This window comes from Scyliorhinus torazame, chromosome 18 (assembly GCF_047496885.1).
Source record: "Scyliorhinus torazame isolate Kashiwa2021f chromosome 18, sScyTor2.1, whole genome shotgun sequence".
Lineage (NCBI taxonomy): Eukaryota > Metazoa > Chordata > Chondrichthyes > Carcharhiniformes > Scyliorhinidae > Scyliorhinus > Scyliorhinus torazame.
The window spans coordinates 95,920,555-95,936,385 of record NC_092724.1 but is presented as its reverse complement, the minus strand read 5'-3'; the positions used below and the strand labels follow the sequence as shown (position 1 = coordinate 95,936,385).

The following is a 15,831-nucleotide window of genomic DNA, read 5'->3' as shown; positions in this document are numbered from 1 at the left end:
CATGACTAAGCAAGGAGGTTTGAAAAAAAAATTAATCAATTCTTGCAGTGTTGTCCATAAAAATCATAACACACATAAAGATATTCTAAATCTCTGTTTCAAAGGTAACACGTGATAACATGACCAGACGGCTGGCCAGTTTTCTCTGGTGGCCTAGACATTGGGTCTCCTCTGGCGTGCAAAATCCCAGTAGCGGCAGGAGAAGACCCTTTGGCTGCTTAAGAGCTTCAATTGGCCCACTGGTGAGTGGGCCACCCAAATCTTCCCCAGTCCGATAGGAAAAATATATCAGCGGAGCAGGTAAGTGACGGGTCTGGTGCTGCTGCCATGGTACCCAATATTATGCCCATGCCTTGCCTGCCACCCAGCCTGGATGGGGGGGGGGGGGGGGGGGGGGGAAGAGAGAGAGAGAGAGAGAACGGCCATACCATTCAGCACAGTGTTTCTATTGCTTGATCACCCTTACTAGTATCTGCTTTTAATGCAGTAGTGTTATCCTTTATAATTAATTTTGCTATTTTTCCAATTTTCCTGTCCTTTCTAGAGATCTTTCAAACTGCAATATTTATCACCCAATAATGTCCAGTTTATAGCCTGGTCTCAACAGTGGTTAATGCGTCATGGCCTTTCAACTGATAAAATGGAACTACTCTATGCCACATTGATTCTTTGGCCACATACTTACTTCCCTATCCTGTTTCTCCCTATGTAATTTCAACATGGTTCAAAGGATGATTATTTTTGAGCTCCTGCTTTCTACATTTAGCTCTTATCTCCTAGTACTCCTTCAGCAGGAACTCCTCTATTCTTCCCTATGCCATTGGTCTCATCATGAACCTGACAAGTGGACCCACCTGCTTCTTTTCCAAATTCCTTTCCAGTCGCATTGAAAGATCTCTTGCCCTGATATCAGGTAGGCAACATATGCTTTGGGACTCTCATTCATGGCTGCAGAGGATGCCGTCTAGCCCCCTAATTATTGAAACCCCTTTAACTATTATGCTTCTAATCTGTTCCTCATCTCTTTGGATGGCTGTCTGACAGCGTAGTGGTAATGTCACTGAATTAATAAACCACTCTTCCGTTTTTTTTGAGAAACAGCAAGGAAGTTAAATATAACATTAAGACAAAACTAAGGCATAGCATATTGCAAAGGCCAGTGGTATGCTGGAGGATTGGGAAACTTTTAAAGATCAACAAAGGGTTACTAAAAAAGATACAAAAAGAGCAAAGGTAAATTATGAAAGAAAACTAGCACAAAATTTAAAAAAGAATAGCGAAAGCTTCTATAAGTATATAAAAGGGAAGAGAGTAACTAAAGTGAATGTTGATCCCTTGGCAGATGAGACCGGGGAGATCAGCGTGGGGAACACAGAAATGGTGGCGACACTAAATTAATATTTCGCCTCAGTTTTCATGGTCGAGGATACTCATGCCATCCCAATAATGGTGGAGACACTAAATTTATATTATGCCTCAGTTTTCACGGCAGACGACACTAATGCCATCCCAATATGAACAGGTAGTGTAGAGGTAATAGAAAGGGTGGGACTTAGAACAATCATTATCGATAGGGAAAAAGTACGAAACAAACTATTTGGATTGAAGGCAGATACGTCCTCTGGGATTCGTGGCCTGAAAGTGTCAGCGAAGATAGTGGATCCATTGCATCTAATATTCCAAAATTCCCTGTATTTCGGAAAGATTTCAGTGGATTGAAAAAAATGCTTATTCAAAAAGGGAGGGAGGCAGAAAGGAAACTACACACCAGTTTGTTTTGGGATATTGTTAAAATCCATTAATAAGGAAATAATAGGCTTTTTAGAAAGTCAAAATGCAATCCATCAGAGTCGGCATGCTTTTATGAAGGGTAAATCATATTTGACTAATTTGCCAGAGTTCTTCGAAGATGTAGCAAGCCAGGTGGATAATGGGGTTCACACAAGGTAAGATCACATGGGATTTGGGGTAATTTATTAGTTTGGATAGAAGACTGGTGGCTCAATGGTTTGCACTGTTGCCTCGCAGCGCCAGGGACCCGTGTTTGATTCTGACCTTGGGTGACTGGGGCGTTTGTGGATTCTCCCCATGGCTCAGTTGGTTTCCTCCCAAAGTCCAAAGATGTGCAGGTTGGGTGGATTGGCCATGCTAAATTGCCCCTTCGTGTCCAAAGGCTAGGTGGGCTTACAGGATAGGGCAGAGGATTGGGCCTAGGTGGGGTAGTCTTTTGAAGGGTTGGTGGAGACTGGATAGGCTGAATGACCTCCTGCACTGTCGGGACCGGGAATTAACCAGCATTTGTATATTAGGTTGGCCTCTGTAGTAGCCGAGAGAAAGGAGTAAGGACTCTGTAATGTGTAACCGGGCCTGATGTATGTCCTGCTGTAAAGCTGAATAAATGTCTCCCTGTGAACTCCCCAGACTCCCCTTGTCGTTGCTATATTGGCGACGAGGGTGGTTAAGGCTATCGACCACCTCCCTGAAATTTCTTTTTACGACTGCGAACTGAGGTGTGGACTAATTTTGTTGCTGCAATGCATTTTCTGGGCCATGTGCTGAAACTGAAGTTGAGCACCGGCCTAGGTTTCTTATGACGGCTTTTGGAGCGTCTATGCTGCGTGTGTTCTGGGGCCCGATGTATCTGGCAGTACCGGACGTGGCATTGTCGGACGCGACTTCTGGTGGCCTACGACGACGCCACTTCTGGTGTAGGTCATGTCACTTTAAATTTGTCTCCATCTGCCGTTCTATTGCACAGGTGGCTTGCTGCGGCAGTGGGTCCACCGGAAAGTCGGTTTGTAAGTTTGCCGCCACCCCCTTGGATTGTCATCCGGGTTGTGAGTGAGGTGTTGGTTTCGAGAGACCGTTCCGCGACCAGGTTAAAGTGGGCTGTATGACAGCAATGTTCTACATAGGTGCTGATAGTTGTTGAATGGCTACAAGCTTTGAGCCTAGAGACTCTGTTGAGTTGATGCGCGTGTGACTGACTCCGTTTACATTGAGTTGACTGGGTGTTCCAGGTGTCAATGTGGATCTTGTGACGTTCTCCGCGGGGCTCTGTTTTATTTATGTTCTGCTTGATTGGGGGACTGGTTTTGTCCTCTATTTATCATATTGGTTCTCTCCTCCCCTGGAGTTGCCTTTTAACAAATTTTCAGACGGGTGGGGGTCGTAATAACCTGCATGTGACATGCATGAGGTTCATCCAGTTCCGGATGATTGTTCCCTTGTCCTGATTGGACCAGGAATTCACCAGCAGTTCTATAATAGGTCGGCCTCTGTAGTAGCCAAGAGAAAAGAGTAATAACCCGTTAATGTGTAACCAGGTCTTGTGTGTGCTGCTGAAAAGCTGAACAAACGTCTCCCTGCGAACTCGACGGACTTCCCTTGTCATTACAATAGTACCAAAACCATTTGCAGATGACACTAAAATAGGTGGGATAGTAAGTTGCAATGAAGAAATTAAAAATTTACAAATGGATATAGATAAGTTAGGGAAGTGGGCCAAAATTTGGCAGATGGAGTTTAAGGTGGATAAGTGTGAGGTTATCCATTTTGGTCGGAAAAATGGAACGACATCTTATTATCTCAATGAAGAAAAACTTCGGAGTACTCGGTGCAGAAGGACCTGGATGCTCTTGTGCATGAATCGCAGAAAACTAGTATGCAAGTGCAGTAAGTAGTTAGGCAAATTAAAAGTACAAAAATAGCAAAGTGTTGCTGGAACTGTACAAGGTGTTGGTGAGACCTACCTGGAATGTGGAATAAATGGAATTTGCAGGAGACAGAGATGGATCATCTACTCTGCACTTCTGTCTGAAAGTGGTTCCAAATACTTCAACAATGTCTTTTGCAGGCGGCATTGTGGTGCAGTGGTTAGCACGACGCTGAGGACCTGGGTTTGACCTCGGCCCCGGGTCACTGTCCGTGTGGAGTTTACACATAATAATCTTTATTATTGTAGGCTTACATTAACACTGCAATGTAGGCCTAACATGTAGGCTTACATTAACACTGCAATGAAGTTGCTTTGAAAATCCCCTAGTCGCCACACCTGTTTGGGTACATATAACTGTACAGAGGGAGAATTCAGAATGTCCAATTCACCTAACAAGAACATCTTTCAGGACTTGTGGAAGGAAACCGGAGCACCCAGAGGAAACCGAAGCAGACACGGGGAGACCGTGCAGACTCCTTCTCTCAGTGTCTGCGCTAGTCTCACCCGCACCACCCAAAGATGTGCAGGGTAGGTGGATTGGCCACGCTAAATTGCCCGTTAATTGCAGCAATTTTAAAGAAACATTTTTTAAAAAGCAATGTCTTTTGCACTGGCATGGAAATGATGGAGATATTTGTGGAACCACAGTCTCCACTTATTTGTTTAATTGTCCACTACCATTCATGCCTGGATGTGGCAGGACTGCAGAGCTTTGATCTGAGTCAGATCGCTTGACATTATTGCTACTTTTGCTGTTTGGCATGCATGTCATCCTGTGTAGCATCACCAGGTTGGTACCTAAGTTTTGGTATGCCTATGTGCAACTCCTAGCATGCTCTCCTCATAGAACATACAATTTATTTGTGTTTGACAGGCTGTAGCCACAAAATAAAATTTTGTGCATTCCTACATGATTTTTAAAACCAAGTTCCTCAAGGAAAACAAGCAATTTTTTGGTGGGTATAAAAGATTAGGGCTCAGTAAATAAAATAACTTCAAAGTTCAGTGTTCCAGTAATTGGATTAAAGCTTGTTCACAAAGGCCAGCTAAATCACAAAAAATGACAGTTTAGCTTGTTCAGTGAACCTAGAGGAACTTACATTTTTTGGTGCATGTCCACTGCTTATAACATGAGACATCCCTTACAATTTATGGTGGATGGTTGTACCTGTTAATTGAAGTCCAGCCAGGGAACTTGACCTGTGGGGTTGTAGTTATTCTACCTTTGCTCACACCCGAAAAATTAAATTGCAGTATAAGCAGGTTGGTTTTACCAGCGAAACCAAGAAATACAAATGTTTTGATTATATTTGTACACCGACGTGACTCTAGATAGTTAAATGTAGGTCAGGAGTTGTTGCTTTAAATATTGATGGCAGGCTTAAGTGCATAAACAAGTTGCAAACTTCTGTGCAGCGGTAAGCATTCTCTGCGATTGAACTTGAGCCCTATCTGTCGGTTTAGGTGGATGTTCAAGACAATATTGTAATCTTTCAAAGAAAAAGCTGGGAGTTTTCCTGGTGGCCTGGCCAACATTCTTCCCCGCCTCAAAAAAAGTCGTAATTTATTTACTGACACAAGAGATTTCTGTTGCAGAATAGCTGCCATAGTTACATGGGTTAGTAGACTTCATATTTTGTATAACTTTGAAGCACTATGAATTGCAATATGGCACTATAAAAGTACAAGTAGATTAATAGACATTATTGGTTGCAGGATATTTTTTAAAAGCTTCTAAACTGTACCCTGTGGATTTTTAACTTAAATTTAATATTTTTTGCAAGATTGTTTTACGTTATGCTAGACTTTTGTCCTGAACCATGGTTTTTGTTTTGTAGTATGTGATGTTGATTCTAATTCATGAAGCAGAAAACTGGAGATATTTGTACTGACTTCATTCAAATCCACCTGCATAAGAGAAATGTAAAACCAATAGAAGCAGCGAGAAGCTTTTACTCCTTTTCATCAAAGTTCAGACACAATGATTTAAATCGCATGGGTTTGACTTGGATTAAACCCAGATTTATAGCTGTGATATAAATGCTCTAGTCTCATTTATGTTTGACACCATCAATAACAAGGGGGCATAATTTTAAGGTGAGGAGCAGGAGGTTTAGAGGGGATTTGAGGAAACGTTTTGGGTGGGGTCCAGAGTGCACTCCCTGGGAGAGTAATAGACGTGGGAAAACTCATAAACTTTAAAAAAATGTGGATGAGCACTTGATTTAGTTGGTGCAGAATTAATGAGCCAAAGGGCATCTTCTGTACTCTCTATGACCACCTTCATGAATACTGATTAATACCATTGTTATTGCTCTTTGTATTTTTGCAACAAATGCATAGAGTAGCACAGTTGCTTCACAGCTCCAGGGTCCCAGGTTCGATTCCCGGCTTGGGTCACTGTCTGTGCGGAGTCTGCACGTTGTCTGCGTGGGTTTACTCCAGTTGCTTCCGTTTTCTCCCACAGTCCAAAGATGTGCAGGTTAGGTGGATTGGCCATGCTAAATTGCCCTTGGTGTTCAAAAAGGTTGGGTGGGGTTACTGGGTTACGGGGATAGGGTGGAGGTGTTGGCTTGGGTAAGATGCTCTTTCTGGGGGCTGATGCAGACTTGATGGACCGAATGGCCTCCTTCTGCACTGTAAATTCTATTTTAATCAAATATTGGACTCGACAAATGATGACAAACTCTGAATTAATCCCACCATATTGCACATATTCAGACCACAATAATATTATTCCATGAATAAATTATGAGAATTTTAATGATCGTGCGTTCGGCCTTTTCTGTGCTCCATATGTCCTCTAAAAATTGAATATCTGGATATTAAAACAAATGAAATCCTTGTACCCTCCAGAAACAGCATATTTCTATGTAATATGCATATCTATATATCCATATCTTATATACACAATTGCACATTTGGATGATCACATGAGTCCGTGTGCTGCAGACACGCCTTTACTAAATTAGGTCGAACATTTTTTTGTTTTTAATGTCAAAGGCAAAGCATATGATTTAACATATGAAACAATCTGGCATTTAGAATAATTTAGTCAAGGAAGTACTCAGTTGGTCAGGTTGCAATCAGCAAAGCGCATTGATTGCAGGAACTGATTACATATAGTATGTAGGAGAGTGGTTACAGATGGACACTGTAATCCATTAGTGCTCATTTCCGTAGTTCCCTGCTCCTTCAACCAACATTAGCACAGTAACCTTCAATGAGATCTGAGACAGAGAGAAGTTGGAGGGTTGACATCTTCTTCCTTTGCATGATACCTTGAAACATTGCATAATATAAACTACATTGATATAGATCTTTATGGCATGCTAGTGCCACTGGCTTCTGGTGTGCAAGTCTCAGTGCTAGTGTCAATCCCACAAATGTGGGTTTTTTAATTCATCCCTTCTGGTTTTCGCAAATTAGGCAAATCTACTTTGGTACTGCAGTTGGCTTCACAAGCCTTGTGTGTTGGAAATTAGCATGCCACTGGACAACAGCTAAATTTGCCCAAGTATACCATCTTCCTGGGTAGGCTGCTGAAGTGCTGTTTAAATATGTAGGTTTTTTAAAGTCAAATTACAAATTTTTGTGTAGAATTGCACCTATAGATTTCCTGGTAGATGTCCCCTTGTCACATAACAGTAAAATGACAAATATCAATTTTATATAAATATATTACTCAGATTATTTAGATGTTTGTATATGTATTTAATAATAATTAAATACATATACAAATATCTAAATAATTCTGACCGCTGACACATTTTGGATTTAACCTCTGACGCATTTTGTTAATGTATCGATTGTGCTGCTAATCAGTTTTTTTTTAGTGTTTTTATTGGGTTGGGTTTTTTGGTGTACATAACAAATATAAATACGAACAGAACAGTGAGCTATGCATGAGAGAACATAGGGAGTACCATTAGAGTTATTTACATCAAGGACAGTTTTAACTATTTACATGGATATATCACAGTTTACCCTTTCCGTTCTTTTGTCCTTTCCTCACAGTGTTTGCTGTGGCAGTTGTGGTATCCTTTGTATTACGCCCCACCGGTTTTCCCCCCCTCATTTTCTCCCCCCTGGTTCCCATTGTTGTTACACCTGCCCGCCCCTCCCTTGTGTCCACTGGCTCTCCTGTTGGGTTTGGTTGAATTTCTTGTTTCCCTGACCCTCCCCCTTCTTTGAATAATAATAATCTTTATTACCTCCACTCCCCCCCCCCCCCCCCCCCCCACCCCCCTTCTTTTCCTTCTGTGTCATGGCAACTCTTTCTTGCTCTTTGGCTACCTAGTTGTTGGCTGCAAACAGGTCTTGGAGCAACTGAGTGAATGGCTCCCACGTTCTGTGGAAGCCCTCTTCCGACCTAGGTATGGCAAATTTGATTTTCTCCATTTGGAGAAGTTCAGACAGATAGGACAACCAGTCTGCTGCTTTAGTGGCGCTGCTGACCGCCAACCGAGCCGGATTCTATGTCATGGGATCATAGAGGCAAGGGTGTTGGCCCTCATCCCCATGAAGATATCTGGCTGTTCTGATACCCCAAAGATTGCCACTCATGGGCATGGCCTACCTCACTCCCACCCCCTGAAGAATGCTGTCCAGTGCCCAGCAAGTCTGGGACAAGACGAGAACATGTGGGCATGGTTGGCCGGGCCTCCTTGACACCGTTCACATCTGTCCTCCACCTCTGGGAAGAACCTGCTCATTCGTGTTCTGGTCAAGTGGGCTCTGTGCACCACTTCTAGCTGTGTTAGGTTAAGACTTGTGCATGTAAAGGTGGAATTGACTCTGTGCAGTGCTTTGGTCCACAGTCCTCACTCTAATTCAAACCAAGTCTTCCTCCCACTTCTCCCTTGCCTCGTCCAGTTGGGTGTCGGCCCCCCCTGAGCACTCGTCTGTACATGTCACTAAGTTCCCTTTCCCTAAGATGTCCGCGTCCAGCATTTCCTCTAGTAACGACTGTCGTGGTGGTCGTGGGTACATCCTTGTTTCTTTTTGCAGAAAGGTTGAGTTGTAGGTACCTGAATTCGTTGCCCCCTGTTAGTTGGAATCTTTCTGTCAGCTCTTCAAGCGTTGTTACCCTGTTGTTGGTGTATAGGTCATAAACTGTCAGCGTAGATTTTGGTTTGGTAGGACGTTGTAATTACTCTGAGAAGCCATGATATCAAGCATTTTGCAGAAAAGCATGTTAGTTGAGTTTTAGATGGAGATGTGAGCAGAAGTCAAGCATTTCAGTTCAGATAAAATATAGGTCTGTAGATAGTTTAGCAGTTTCTTTTCAAGCAGTTCAGAAGAGTGTGGTTAGAAGGTGAGCTGAAACCAGCTGAAGCAGTTTCTGAAGAAATGCAGCCAGAGTTTCTGCATGTTTCTGACAGGATTCAGTGTGAAAGGATCTCTCTTTCTCCAAGAACATCGATTGAAGCAGGTATTCCTGAGGTCTAACTGCATTTAACAATGGATTGAAAACTCAGATAGTTGTTTTGTTGTTTGAGTGGGAATACAGATGGCAGTTAAGGGTTACTGTTTTCACTGTATTGATTAGCATTGCTTAAGGGGTCATTGTAAGCCATTTTCTGGTGTGATGTTAAAGATATTTTAATGTTTTGTTATACCATATCCCTATTTTTCATGTAATCATCCTGGAGCTAGGTACCCTTTCCTCAGTGTTACAAAATTAAAATAAAATATTGGGGTTTCTGTCCAGTATCCTAGCCACTATTGTGGTCTGATCTGGGATTGTAATATGTATTTCAAGTGTTGCACTTAAAAACAAAACTGCCTTTTTCTGGGCCAAATTTATTGTGGGCAACACCATGAATAATCAGCTAGTATTTTATATAGTCAAAATAATCGTGTAGTTCAAAGTATAATTAAACTTTGTTGAGATCAAATATCAGCAATGGTTAGTCTATTGTCTAGGATTAAATTTATTGCTGTTTTTCTTCAGAGGATAGAGGGAAGTTTGCTAAAATAATTCTATGATTCTATAAGCGGTTTGGCCAAACATACAGTAATAATAGTCATTTGAAGGAGACTAAAACCTTTCCATATGTAAAACCGTCTGAATAACCTTGTGAAAGCTGACTAAAATGATCAAAGTCCTACAAGATATTTTTACTTATACCAATCTCCAAAGAAATTGAAGAGTATTCCTGCCAAGCCTGACATCTTGGAGAAACAATGAAGTCAGTTTTTAAACAAAAGCAGACTCCTTACAGGGATATTTGTTTCCTCTTTACATTTCAAGCTCTGAGAGTGAGGAAGAAGTTTTTTCAAAGCGCTAACAACACTGATAAAGCGAATAAGCCTTTTAATATTGTTAGCCTGATATGTCTAATTGTGGGAGCGGAGTGTTTATTATGTTTTATCTGACTAAAATTAAGGCCAATCTAAAAGGCCCTATATTCTTCTTTTCTCCAGTTGTTTTTACCCATTTAAAAATCATGTCTTTGAATAGTATAAGAACACAAGACATAGAAGAGGGAGTAGGCCATACAGCCGCCGAGTCTGCACTGCCATTTGTGGAGATCACAGCTGAATTTCTATATCTACTCCACTTTACCACACTATTCCCATATCCCTTGATTCCCTTCGAGCCTCATTTGTGGTAGAGACTACTTAAGATTCACAACCCCTCGAGTGAAAAGATATCTCATCACAGTCCTAAATGGTTGACCCCTTACACTGAGACTGTGATCCTTAATTATAGACTCTTCTGCCAGTAGAAACAATCCCTTAGCCTCTATCCTAGCAAGTTCTCTGAGGCCTATTCTACTCAATTTCTCTTTCTAGGACATGCCTCTCATCTCAAATCAATCCCGTGAACCTTAGTTACAAACAGTCTCGGGTGAGTATATCCTTCCTTGGCTAAGTAGATCAAAATTGTACACTACTCCAGGTATGATCTCAACAAAACACTATATAATTGCAGCAAGACTTGCAAAAAAAATAATTTTCCTTCCTCATTTCTTACTGTACCTGCAAGTTAACTTCCTGTGCTTTTTGTGTGACCTCCAAATCCATTGTATTCAAACAGCTGAAAATTGGTATCACATTGCCTGGTCGAGATAAACCAAGCAAAATTTCTGCAATCCAAATCTGACCAGAATAGGACATAATCTTAAAGCTATGTGAAATGTGGACTCGGGTGCACTGTTCTATAAAATAATTTTTGCTTTTTATGTCTGGTTCCCATTTCTTAGCATTGTCGAGACTGTTCAAAACCAGGCAGGTGATCACCTTGGGCGCGATTCTCCACTCCCACGGCGGTTGGGAGAATCGCCTGGGCCGCCAAAATTTCCGGGGACGCCGGTCCGACGCCCTCCCGCGATTCTCCCAAGCGGCGGGAACGGCCCGGGCGGGTTTCGCGGGCCGCAGGCCGGAGAATCGCCAGAGACACCCAAAATGGCGATTCCCCGGCACCCCCGCTATTCTGAGGCCCGGATGGGCCAAGCGGCCAGGCCAAAACGGCGGGTTCCCCCCGGCGCCGTCCACACCTGGTCGCTGCAGTCGTGGGCGGTGCGTGAACGCTGGGGGTGCGGCCTGTGGGGGGGCGAGGGGAGATCCTGCACCGGGCTTCACCTGGAATGTGGGGTGGCCCGCGATCGGTGCCCACCGATTGTCGGGCCGTCCTCTCTGAAGGAGGACCTCCTTCCTTCCGCGGCCCCGCAAGATCCGTCCCCCATCTTCTTGCGGGGCGGATTTAGAGAGGACGGCAACCACGCATGCGCGGATGACGGCCGTTATGCGGCGCCGGCCGCATCATCTATGCGGCGCCGCTTTTATGCGGGCGACAGGGCCTGGCGCGTGTAGATGACGTGGCCCCGATCCTGGCCCATTGTCACGGCCTGAATCGGTCGGGACCGGGGCCGTTCCGCGCCGTCGTGGACCTCGACGGCGTTCACGACGGCGCGGGAGTGGAGAATCCCGCCCCTTATTTCCAGCCATCAGGATTTTGATGGAAAGCTTTAAAAAAAAAAAAGTTGCATGGAGGTTCACATAGTTTTCATCCAGTTAATTCAATTCATATTTTGGAAATTTTAGTTGAAATCTGCAGCAGCGGAGTGGCCAGCAATAGTTTTCTATTCCAAGTGCTTTGTGCTAATATATTTTTGGAGGGGATGCAGAAGCAGTCTGAAGCATGCATCTGCAGAATTTTAGTTTCCTTAAGAGGACTGGAGATTAGTTTTGCTGCTATTTTAGTGACATCCTGTTTTAGTTATGTGCAAATGCTGATATTTCGTGGAAAAGATCATGAAAATAGGGCATGTGACGTTCGACAAGTATGGGTCTTTTTGGCAAACAAAAAGGATGTGGGGCTGCCCTGAGGTCACGGTTTTCCCTTGGAATCAGGAGAGAATGTTGGGAAACTATTATGGTGGGAGATTAATTTAATATGGAATTGTGTAATCACGTATTGTAAAGTAATTCTTGATGTTGTTGAAGTTCCATTACAAAAACACCATTTTTGAAGTAACATTTATTTTCTGTACAGCTGTTGCTGTTTCTGGGGCTACAGCCTTAAGCCTGACAACAACTAATGACTTGCTAGCTGTTTTAAATGGTTCTCTCTCGTTTGGGTCTGTCCCCCTCCCTTTCAAACCACTGCTCCATGAATCTGCCTTCTCAAATCTCACCCTAAGCCTCTCTTTACAAGCTACCATCCCATTCGTAATTTCCCTTTCTTATCAAGTCCTTGAATTGTCACCTCTAAATCTGGCCTAAATTTCTCACTGCTCCATGAATCTTTCCAAGTAGTTTATGGCCTTGCTGCAGCACTGAAACATCACTAATCTCTCTGCGACTGATAAAATTCGCCACACATTCCTCCTCAACGGCTTAACAACTATTCTCCATTTTACAGGGTATACTCTCACTTTGCTCAACTCTGATCTATGCAATCCAGAGCATCACCAGAAATGTCTTCTCAGTCCACCCATGCACAATTGTCTGGAATTTCCAAGGAACTATCCTTGGTTTCCTCTTCGTCTGCATGCTATTCCTTGGCAATGTCGTCCTAAGACATGGGGCTGAGTTCTACATATTTCCAGATCTACTTCTCCAGCAACTATCTCAATCCCTGTTGTTACGTTAACCTGCTTATCGGGCATCCAGTCTTTAATGAATTGCATCCAAATCCTTCTCAACCATTACTCCTCTTTTGGATCCCCAAGTGCTTAAAATTTAAAATTAATACTTATATTCACATTCCTTCATGGCCTTGCACTTCCTTTTCTTGTAATTCTTTCCAGCCCTACAATCCTCTTAAGAACTTTGATTTGCTTCAATTGGCAACATTCCCTGCTCCATTTACCCCACCATAGTGACCATGCATGTGTCATTTTAAAAGTACTTGATTTTATTCCCTAAACATCTGCACCTCAACCAACTTCCATTTCTAATATGCTTTCTTGAAGTATGCTTATAACCAAACTTTTAATCATCCCAATATCTCCTTTGGCTCTTTTGATGTTCGACTGGTGACACTTCCATGAAATACCGTTGATTTTTCTATGTTAAAACACCATATGAAAGTAGTAGTATTACTGGCAATCCTACTAATTTCTACACTGTTACAAAACAAAACTGAAACTTGGTATTTATTGCTTCCTTCCATTTCCCCAAGTTAGTTAATTCGGGAAGTGATTTAGAATAAAATTAAATGCAGGGCAGTTCTGTGTCAAAACCAGAGTTGACAAAGGTGAGCTTAATCTTCAGACAAGAGATTATACATTTAAAATCTGAATTATAAACAACCAACGTGCCACCAAAAACGTATGAAATGGCCTTGGGTACAGTAATCAAAATGATGTAGCAGCAGTCTTTAAATATTTTTATGGTATGCTGATTTATAATGGTCACAAGGTTTTTATGCTGGTGCTTGTTCAAATTGATCCACAGTAGACCAATGCGCTGGTACCAACTCCCCTTGTTTACATTGCTGAATCCAATTGTTAACTTGGTGATATGATCCTGGATACATAAATGTATCAGCTTCCAATTTTTCCTCTAGGATAAGAATCAAACTTTTTTTTAAATTTAGAGTACCCAATTCATTTTTTCCAATTACGGGGCAATTTAGCGTGGCCAATCCACCTAACCTGCACATCTTTGGGTTGTGGGGCGAAACCCACGCAAACACGGGGAGAATGTGCAAACTCCACACGGACAGTGACCCAGAGCCGCGATCAAACCTGGGACCTCGTCGCCGTGAGGCAGCAGGGCTAACCTACTGTGCCATCGTGCTGCCCAGGATAAAAATCAAGCTTAGTAGTTTATGCAGAGAGCTGGTGCACAGATCTCTTCTGTGCAGACGGAACGTTTGTGTAACCATGCCTGTCGATGTGTAATAAAGTGGCCGGAATTCTCCGGCTGTTAGGACTTCTCTTCCCAATGGCAGCACAGCCCGCCCAATTGTTTCCTGGCGGAGTGGGGTGGCTTCAATGGGAAATCTCATTGACAAGCAGCAGGAAGAGAGAATTCTACTGCCAACAACCAGCGTGCCGCCGGAAAACAGTGGGCTGGGGGACCGTAGAATCTTGTCCGACACGCCCTACTCCTTAGATTACTTCTTTTAAAATTTTCTCTGTAAACCAGTGACTTTTATTTGTAGCCTGAATGACTTTACAAAAGGGATGTCACCAGACCTTAAAGAAGGCATTTTATAAAACTGTAATTTAATGTTAGACAAAATTTTGATAGAAGGTTTGTAGACACAAGGCTTATGGTATTGAGAAAAAAGCTATAGCTAAAATTCACACCGGGTCTGCCTTAATTGTTTAAGGAATGTTCAACTGTTATATAGATGTGTCTATTCAAATCACTTTCCCTTTTATTTCCACTTCAAACTTTGTCTTTATAATTAATTAAACTGTGTTGCAGAATCATGCTTTTTTCTGATTAACTCTGAATACGCAATGTGCACTCAACAGAAATATGTTACATTCAACTTCCTTTCTGTCCCTCCCAGTCAGCTCTGGGTCATTGTCCGTGTGGAGTTTGCACATTCTCCCTGTGTTTGCGTGGGTTTCGTCCCACAATCCAAAGATGTGCAGGTTAGGTGGATTGGCCATGCTAAATTGTCCCTTAATTGGAAAAAATGAATTGGGTACTCTAAAGTTTTTTTAAAAAGTTATTCTTTTTGGATAGCTCACTTGGAATTAAGAACTCCTTAAAGAAAGGACTTGTCCCCTTCTGTGCCATATTGGTGTAATAGGCCTCTGGCTCATCTATCGACAGTCATGATTTGCTCCTACCTGGAGTAGAAACCTGAGAGGAGTCTTGAGTACAAATTACTTTATAGATATGGCATTCAGATTTCAACAATGTGTGTTTCTTTTATGAGTTTTATGGAAGTGTGTTTGGACAAGATATAATAGGTAATAAGTATACAGTTCAATTTAAAAACTGAAGGCATCATTTCTTTATTGTGTTCAAGACCATCGTGGAATTTTATATAGTACATCAATTTTCAAAATTGTGCTACATTTCTGATTTTTAGGTCTTGCATGAAGCAGTCCATATTTTAATAAAGTCCTTTCAAGCAAAGGAACAGAGTCAGCCATTCAGCCTCTCTAACCTTTTCTGACATATAATTAAATCATGGGCTGATCTGTATCTTCACTCCATCTACCAGGTTTAGTACCATAATTCTAGTACCCTTGTCCAACAAATTATTATCAGTCTCATTTTTGACATTTTCTGTTGAGTTCGACGTGAGTGAGAAACCGCAGTGGTAATGTCACTACAGAAAAGGCGAACCAGATTGACCCCAGTGGTTTAAGAAGGCCGCTCATCATTACTCTTAAGGGCAATTAGGGATGGGCAACAAATGTCAGCTCCCATCATCACTGCTGAAAGGCCTAGCTCTAGTTTCAAGCTTATGTCCCTTCGCTTTAGAGTGTTTTCTCTCTTCTCTTCCATTTCCAGGATGTTGGTGACTCATGCGAACACGTACCAAAACTTGTGCATTCCATCTGAGGATTATTGAGTCGCAATCCGTAACAAGAACCCTGAGGGACCTATTTCCATCTCCATTCTCTCTCTTCCCCTCACCCCCATTCTCCACTCCCAAGTCAGATGGTCAAGGGTTCATGGCATACTCC

General features: G+C 42.4%; 1 protein-coding gene across 2 annotated transcripts in view; it reads left to right on the top strand.

Moving 5' to 3' along the window:
• The window catches only part of LOC140395378 (uncharacterized), a 663,783-nt gene that overhangs the window by 410,450 nt on the left and 237,502 nt on the right, over window positions 1-15,831 (top strand). The gene's annotated exons all lie outside the window — the stretch shown is intronic.